Raw genomic sequence first — 7,021 nt, 5'->3', positions numbered from 1 at the left:
TAAATAATAATAATATATAAATGTAATTTTATTATTTCCTCAGTAATTATGTGTGTGGATATTTTAAAAAATAGCAATCTATTTTATAAGTAATAATCTAACAAATACCAATGTATTTTATTTAAAGCTCATTAGTGTTTATCAAAATATCTTTTTTCGATAATATGCCAATATAATCGAGTAAACTTGATCTTTCCTACGCTCGAGAGATTTTTGCTGTCAAGAGAAATTACCGACAACTAAAATTCTCATTTACTGGCTATAAGTGATTACTCGTCGTTCTGTGAAGAATTTTATTGTCGACCATTGCTCTTAAACAACAAAAGTCTCGGATAGAAAATACCTTACGACGTTAAAACTTGCCTCTTATAGCATCGCGCGACTAATCTGGAAACGCGCAAAGTAGCCTGAAGAAAAAAATGAGAGATTGATTCTATTCGCATGCATATACGTGAGAAAGAATAAAAGAAAAAAACGATAAAGTGGTTATCAAAATGGCATTCGTATTCCAAATGACATTTGGCCGAGTTTTGACGATCAGGAGGATGGACGGCATACATCATGAAAAATCTGCCTCAGGCTGTACGAGATTTTTAACTCGTCCCGTAAGAAAACAATTTTCATATACTTTCTCTATATATTTACTACACTTACTTTTCTTTTCTTGATATCTATATATATATATAAAATCTTTTTCTATATTATCTATACTTAATGCAATACGGAGCCACACATAATACGCTACATATTATACACATCCCTATCTTCTTTCCACGTGTATATCTTATACATATGGAATGTTCAGACTCTTTATATGTATATATATATATGCACCATCTCGTTATACGCACACGTACGCGACAAGCGCATTTCTCGGGTATATATGTGTGCATAAACGCTCGTGTTACAGATGTACATTCACACATACTCACACTATTTTTATGTATTTGTTCTGCCATCATCTCGGCTGTTGATTCACTGAATGTTAACGCCCATTTATATATATATATACTCTCTCTTCTCGTTCTTGTACGTCTCAGACACGTTCTTGCCCATCACGACTTACCGCTATCATCGCCAATCGTCGTTATCGATGCACGAGCAGCGGGACGGTCCGAAAGTCGTCAAGTCGCGTCAAGGCAAGCCGATTCCAGGCCCAAGGGAGGACTTTGCGACTGTTTGGCACCGACCTGGTGCGAGATGCGATAATACGACGTCGTTCTCCTCGCGTAATCTTACTGTCTTTATCATCTCTACCATAACACCATTCGTATCGATGATGGGAGTGTTGGCAGATCGACGCTTCTCGTGCCTACGTGGGCTTAAATGCTTTGATAAAGCGTTCGATTAAGATGTCTCAAAATAGACTTCTCAAAGTGTAAATTCTTTTTTACATTTTTAATTATCAACGTTTAGACTTTATATATATATTTTTTACATTTTCACTTCCTGTACTTTCTATAAATATTTTGAAGTAAAATCTCATTCCGAAAGATTAAAAATTGCACATGTTTTAAAAAAAGAGTGAAAATATCATCCTAAAGACAATGATTAGTCATATTGAAAATAATACTTACACACAGACGATTTATGGTCATTGACACATCACTACATCAATATTTCATTCACGCACGCCACACATACATATAAATTTTCGTCAAACATTTACGTTTTAATTAGACATTTAAATCCAATTTCGAGAACTCCACGCTGTTTCTTCATGCAAATTACTAGTCTGTGAACTACTATTTCAAGTACGGATTGCACAACTTTTATATGAAGCAAATGTTGTCATGACGTGACAGCTCTGGAGCGCCATATTGGACTAAGAAATGGTAAAGAAGATCTCAATTTCTCTTAAAATTTTTTGTCGTTCTTAGCATAGAATTCTTAGCACTCCATCTCACAGAGATACGTATTTTAATACGTATATTTTAATCCTAGAAAAGGATTTTCAAATCAATAAGAGAGGAAAAAAGTAATTGTTATACAAAAATTATATGGTTTAGTTGATAATACAGATGACTTTATAATCCCCTTAAATAAGAGTAAAAGGTTTTTACTCTTTAAGAGTGAGATTTCATTCTTGTATAGAGTAAGATGTTACTCCTTTGAGGTGAGAGTTATTCCAAGCAGTAAAATTACATTCCTTTGTAGTAAATATCACTCCAAAAGATTGAAATCTTACTCCAAAAAAAAAGAGCGAAAATCAGTCACTCTTGTTCAAGAATGAAAAATGTTCACTCTTTTTTTCTCAAGATTGGCTAAATTTTTACTTCAAAAAAACAGAAATTTATTTATTTTCAATTGCCCCACTTTGCTTTACTTTGCACATTGTTTTTTATTTTATTTCTACTTCTAGAGAATTGTGCATCAAAACTTGAGAATAATAAAACTGCATCATCGTACTCTAGGGAGAAATTGTTTATTGTGTTATATTGAATGATATTTACTCGGGGAAATGCACCGGTCTGCCCGCACTTTCACGACTCATACACGAACTCATCAAGATGCGTATCCGTGCTCGAGCGCTTATCTCGCAGGCAATGAATAGCGAGTGTTCCCTCATCGGCTTATTGGTTGCTATTTTCTTTTTTCATGGCAAGTCCATAAAACTCAAGCCCCCTTTACTCACACTCTTAGAACACCGATACGCATCCGCACATGCATTCAAAAGAGATCTTGTCCATACGACGTGGCCGCGTTTCGAACTAACGAAATTAGCTAAGAAATTGCAAATCGCTATTTCTTATTAATACGACAATTGATTCTCACGTATTTCTAAACAATTCCTTCGACAAAGATCGCACCTTTGATCACGACGGAGAACGACGGGTTCTTCGGGGAAAAAAATTGAGTAAAATACGAGGGAGTACGTGTTATTAGCGCAATGACAATCATCGAAACGCCGCGCGCAGAAAAATGGACAACGATGTCGGCCGTACGTCGCGGTGGGCGAAAGAACTGCGGCGGCGCCCGGCGTCCGGAAGAGGATCACCGTGAGAAAAATTAAATAAAAAAAGAAAGAAATTCAAACAACTATATATTGAAATGTTAAAGCGTGACCTTGCGACTGTGAGATCATCGAAAAGACTAAACGTGACGTTACCGATTGACGATCGTCGATCGTCGTCAGTGATCGGTGCGGTGCCAATTGAACCTCAGAATAGAAATCAGACAATAAAAACGCGAATTCAGAATCAGACAGAGATCTGATACTAACAGAGAGAGAGAGAGAGAGAGAGAGAGAGAGAGAGAGAGAGAGAGGGAGCGAGCGAAGAATGAATGTCGATACGCGTGAGTGAGGATTCCTCGCCGCTTCTGTCGACGGTTGACTCCTCAATCGCATTTTTTTTCGGAGTGCACAAGAATGCATTATTCGCTCGGAGAAGAGAACGAAGAAGATCGTTTTGGAAGAAGGAAGCTCGGCGGTACGTCGCTTTTCTTTCGTCAACCGAGACGCTGCCGGTGCCACTTCCGCTTCCTCGAGACTGTCCCGCGAACCGAGAGATTGGAAGATGAAAATTGCGTGCGCTATTCACAGCCAAAATGCGTATAAAGAAGAAAGATATTATTTCGGATTTTGATTAAGATATTTATCGATTAAAGAACAAATAATCCACTAAAATAAATCGGCAGTTTATGACGAAATAAAAAATTATTGCAAAATTCACGAATAACATTTTGCTGTTGTTTTTCCAATTTATATATCTGTATGTGAAAAGTGTAGAAACGAATATTGTTAGTTATTTTTATGTTACAACTATTTTTTAGTATCTCCTTTTTTTAGTTTTCGTTGAAATTGAATAAAATTAATTTTTGAGATTAAACTAGCGCGTGATATTACAGTCTTTTTTTGCATTTTGGAATATTTATGTAATATGTTTTTCTCCAAATTTAAATTATTAATTTAAATTTTGTTTACTTATCGTAATGAATAAATCTTTAAACGCGATACAGCAGTGAATGAATATGGCGCACATAGCAAATAAAACTATTTCAACAAAGTCCAAAAAAAAAAGACAACAAATACGGGGACAGTCTCATATGTTAGCGAAGCCGCACCAACTAACCATCTTTATAGTCACATTTCTGAAACCGCACTACTGCATACTTCACATCCAAGAAAATATAAAAAAGAAATCAGACAACATCTCAACTACATCATCAAACAAACAATAAAAAAGATATTAGATCGCGAGATTGCGCTAGAGAGACAGAGAAAAGAAACGGCGGCGCGAGAAAAAAGTCGACGATCTGTAACCGTCTTCCCCATTTGTTGCTTCTGTTGTATCAGGAGCTCAAAGCAACGAACGAGAGCCTGAAGAGCCTGCAGACGCAGTTGGAGCTTGCGTACGCCTCGACCGCGTCTTCGGGACACCCAGTCGGCGGCATCAGCGGATTGGCGGGTGCATCGGTCATCGGACTAGGTAGCGTATCGGGGGGTGCAGGTGCTGGGGGCTGCGACGGCGGTACCGTCCTCGGAGGTAGCGTGGCGGTTCCAGGCGGCGTGCCCGGTAGCACCACCCTGACCGCCATCATGGAGACGAAAGACGCGCGCATAACGACTCTGGAGAAGGAGGTAGCATTGATGGAGGCCGAACTGCAGCGTATTAAGGAGTGCAGCGGTAGGCTGCGGGAACAACTGCTGAAGGCCATTGCTGTGCCAAACAGCGGCGATACTATACAGCAACAGCAACTGAGTATCACGCAGCCAACCGGCCTGGGTGGTCAGCAACAGCCCGGCACGTTGCCCCTGACCAGGGGACCGTCCATGATGACCTCGCTGGTACCGTACGGTGGCCATGCGTCGTCCGCGCCACTAACCAGTTCGTTGCTTGCCGGTTCGACAGGTGGGCCTACCACCGGGAGCAGCGGCGGGTTTGGCGTCGGTGGCGGTTCGTGCCTAGCCGGCATCTCGTCGGGTGCCACTACAGGCGTAGTCAACCCTTATACCGATCGTTACGCTACCGATCATCATCCCCATCAGTTGCATCATCACCAGCATCATCATCACCATCATCTTCACCAGCAGCAACAGCTGCAGCTGCAGCAGCAGCTGCAGCAACAGCAACAGCAGCAAATGCAGCAACACTTGAAACAAATAGAGCCGGCGGCGGCTGGCGCCCTCGCGCTGCACGCTCACACCTTCAACAAGCACGACTTGAACTTCAAACGGCAAGTAAGTTTCTTCATCAACAACGTGCGCATCGAAAAGAACGACGTCGTCTAGGACGATACCTGGGACGGCGCGGGAAGACGGGAGTTCCTTTTCCTGATCACAGGTACACGAGGATTACGATCGCGTCCTCGTCTTCGTCGTCATCGTCGTTGTGTTCATCGTTGTGTTCATCGTCGTCGTCGTCGTCGTCGTCGTCGTCGTCGTCGTCGTCGTCGTCGTCATCTTCGTCAGCCTCGTCATTGTAGTTCTCGTCGGCTAGTTTCGAGAGCCATCGAGATCGGAGAGAACCGGGTTGATGTGGTCAGTTTGAGAAAAGAGAGAGTGGCAGATAGAAAAATCTGTTATTCTCGTCGAGGGTGATCATCCGGAAGGAAAGAAAATCTGTGTCTTCGGGGAAGAGGCTAGATCGCCGCGAAGAAGCGATCTAGGTGACAGAAGGTCGAAGAAAGGGGCGTACAGTAGGATGACTTCTCTGTTGAAGGGGAGAGGAAGAAGCTGGCGCCGGTGCAAGAGCGAGTCGTTGAGACGACGACTTCCGCGCTCAAGGATCTTTCGATTCTCTTCGTCTTTTTCTCCGAAATGTCGCGTATTATGTACGTACAAGCGGGAGTCCGTGAGAACTAAGATGGCGGCGTGGAAGACGAATGATTTCGGACTTCGCGCTACGCGATGTCCCTGCTGAATCTGTCACAGTTGACGCGTTTTGAAAAATTAAACTTTTATTATCGGAAAATGGCTAGGAAGTATATTTATGGCATTATTAAAGTTTTCCCTTGGATATCTAAATTATATTTATCTAAATATTACTTTAGACATTTTATTTAGAGAGTGCCATAATCGAATTTCGATTCGTTTAATGTTTGTTTTATTTTAGAAATTAAATTATATATATATATATGTATATATATGATTTAATTTATATATGTGTATATATATATATATATATATACATTATTTAAGTATTTTGTAATGTCAGGATACTTGAAGGTAAAGCTAAAAGTTTTTAATTAATTTAACATTGTATTGATTTGTTGAAATGTGAAGAAATATTCTCCAATAATGACGTTTCAAATTTCGTTGCTCAGTGTTGAAAACATTACAGTATTATAAACAAATCCTTGATGCAAGACACGATTACTTTGAAAAATGTCTTCGGATACAAATAAATCAATAGCTCTTTCCTGACTTTTTTACAAATTATTTGTTTTCCTAGTTAAATCATCGTATGATAAAAAAGAGAAATAAACAAATTTTATATAATAAGAAAATGAAATAAAAAAATGTTGAGCATCAAGAATGATGATCAAACACAGCGATGTGATAAAAAATAAGAACACTTTCTATGAAATCAATTACGTAATAATAGAACAAATTATGTTAATCTTTAGACTGAACTCAGTACCAAGTCGAACTCAGCAGGCACTACCTATACAAATTGTAGAATATATGAAACGGTGGTGCGAACGTTTAGTCGGAAATAGAACCTTTAGCTGTAAATAGAGATCACTTAGGCTTTATCGCACGAACGTTTCCCTGAACGAAGTAGTGTGTTTCTCCTTAGTGTATGTCGCTCTCACGCAAGTACGGGAATAGACGAACTCGAAAGACGTTTACGCACGCGTTAATTTAAATGAACGAACTTGCAAACTTCGGATTTGAACTTTGCAAATTGCGTTCCGTTCGACAAATTATTTTCGAGCAAATTATTATCTAGACAGGCGAAAATGTCTCATCGTGAGCGATCGGCCTATGACGTTATCAACCGCTGTTACTAACTCGTCTTCCTTCCTGAAGGAATCATTAGTGGATTGAGAATAACGTAAAATAAGCGATATCATA

General features: G+C 39.8%; 1 protein-coding gene and 1 long non-coding RNA gene across 4 annotated transcripts in view; one reads left to right on the top strand and one right to left on the bottom strand.

Moving 5' to 3' along the window:
- LOC108753973 overlaps positions 1 to 1,835 on the bottom strand; it is a 2,664-nt gene extending 829 nt beyond the window's left edge. The window contains exons 1-2 of one of the 2 annotated variants that reach the window (XR_001939677.1): positions 1,578 to 1,835; positions 933 to 1,329 (exon numbers count right to left, since the gene is read on the bottom strand). This is a non-coding gene — a long non-coding RNA (uncharacterized LOC108753973). The remainder of the gene's footprint in view (positions 1 to 932; positions 1,330 to 1,577) is intronic. The other variant, XR_001939676.1, reaches the window with a different exon arrangement.
- Positions 1 to 7,021, top strand: part of LOC108753944 (ELKS/Rab6-interacting/CAST family member 1) — a 78,352-nt gene that overhangs the window by 42,318 nt on the left and 29,013 nt on the right. The window lies entirely within an intron of this gene.

This window comes from Trachymyrmex septentrionalis, unplaced genomic scaffold (assembly GCF_001594115.1).
Source record: "Trachymyrmex septentrionalis isolate Tsep2-gDNA-1 unplaced genomic scaffold, Tsep1.0 scaffold115, whole genome shotgun sequence".
NCBI lineage: Eukaryota > Metazoa > Arthropoda > Insecta > Hymenoptera > Formicidae > Trachymyrmex > Trachymyrmex septentrionalis.
The sequence above is the reverse complement of the archived record's forward strand: the minus strand, read 5'-3'. Positions and strand labels throughout refer to the sequence as shown.